General features: G+C 60.6%; 1 protein-coding gene across 2 annotated transcripts in view; it reads left to right on the plus strand.

Annotated features, from left to right (window-relative positions):
- The first annotated feature begins 366 nt into the window (after positions 1–366).
- The window catches only part of B4galnt1 (beta-1,4-N-acetyl-galactosaminyltransferase 1), an 8,239-nt gene continuing 7,155 nt past the window's right edge, over positions 367–1,450 (plus strand). The window contains exon 1 of one of the 2 annotated variants that reach the window (XM_031349221.1): positions 367–1,149. The gene's annotated coding sequence lies outside the window, so the exon portion shown is untranslated. Of the gene's footprint in view, positions 1,309–1,450 lie in introns of both variants that reach the window. The other variant, XM_031349222.1, reaches the window with a different exon arrangement.

The raw sequence follows: 1,450 nt of genomic DNA on the forward strand, positions 1-1,450 counted from the left end.
ATTTCCCTCCCCCTCTTGCTTAGAGGATCTCTTCCGATTGTAAAGAAAAAAAAGTCCTTGATTTATTTTAGAGTTTTTGTAGTTCTGCTTTTAGCATTTGATCTGAAACTTTTTCTTTAAGGGTGGGGTTTCCCTCTTTTCCCCAGCAGATGCACACAGTTCACTCAATACTGCCTATCTCCTCACCCCCGCTCTGCCCAACCCCCTGCCCCCAGACACATTTTTCATCATGTTCTACCTGGTTTTCTATTCAATTTTGATCCTTCTGAGAACCACAGGACTTTGATTCTGGTCAGTGTCAGCAATCAAGCCACCTACGGCCTACATCACTGCCCATCTGGCCATTTTCTGAGGTTCCTCTTCAAATCTGTACCAAGAAGCAGTTAGGGGAAGTTGACCATTGAGTAACGGCTTGCCTCGGTTGATTGCTGGATCGGTTGATTGCTGGAATTCGGAGCCAAGAGTCAGAGGGAGGCGGCTGTCTTTGTTGCTCCTTAGGCAGTGTTTACCTCTAGGGCTGGCTGGTTTTATTTCATCCTCCTCATCCAAGTGTTCCTTGAAATGAGGTTAGATCGCAGACTGTACTCAATCGCCCTTCCTGGGGTTACACTGTGAACGGATGGGGAAATGGCGGGGACCGGGAACTGGCTTTTGAGACACCACGGCTTGGGGACGAAGGGATGTGAAGAAGGGGACCTTCCCGGGAGGGTTCCTCGCTGAGCAATCTTCTCCGCGTCCGCCAGTAGGCGCCGCGGTGCTCGCCATCCCGGCTCAGAGCCGGAGCCCCTGCCGCAGACACCCCGGGAGCGGCGCTGCGCTGCGGTGTGAGAGCCGGGCGGAGGCCTGATCCCTGGGCTGCCTGCGAGCGCGACGCGGTGCCAGGGCTTCCCGGCTTTGTCGCTGGAGCTGGGGCGCAGCGGATTTACGATTCAGTTCACCCCGGCAGGAAACGTTCAGAACCACCCCCACGCTGCGGTCCACAAAGCCCCGGAGTCCGCAGGCGGGAGGAGTCGGATCCCCGACACTATCCTGCTCCCGCCCAGCTCCCGCATCAGGCCGTCGCCGGCCTCATGAGGACCTCCCGGCCGGGGCGGAGAACCGGGCACTGCCCGGACCGCGATCCTGCTGCGGCCTTTGGACGTTAGACAGGTCAGTGCGCTGGCGCGCCGGGCGGCCGAGGTGTGGGCAGGAGCGGCGTTCTCCCGGTCCCGCGCATCGTGCCCGTGGCGCACCGAGGCCACCCGAGGGTCACCGAGGCCGGGCTCCCGCGAGTGCGGGCGAGACACCGTGCCTTCTCTGACCGGCCAGGTGCGGTACAGCCGCCCCTCCGCAGCATCCTGGCCGGGCTGCTGCCCGTGGGGTGGGGGTGGGGTCCTCGAGGGCTGCGCACCCAAGATACTGCGTGTCATCACGCCAAGCCTTGGGTGTATGCGGAAGCCCGGGGGGGGGG

This window comes from Mastomys coucha, unplaced genomic scaffold, assembly GCF_008632895.1.
Source record: "Mastomys coucha isolate ucsf_1 unplaced genomic scaffold, UCSF_Mcou_1 pScaffold4, whole genome shotgun sequence".
Taxonomy (NCBI): Eukaryota; Metazoa; Chordata; class Mammalia; order Rodentia; family Muridae; genus Mastomys; species Mastomys coucha.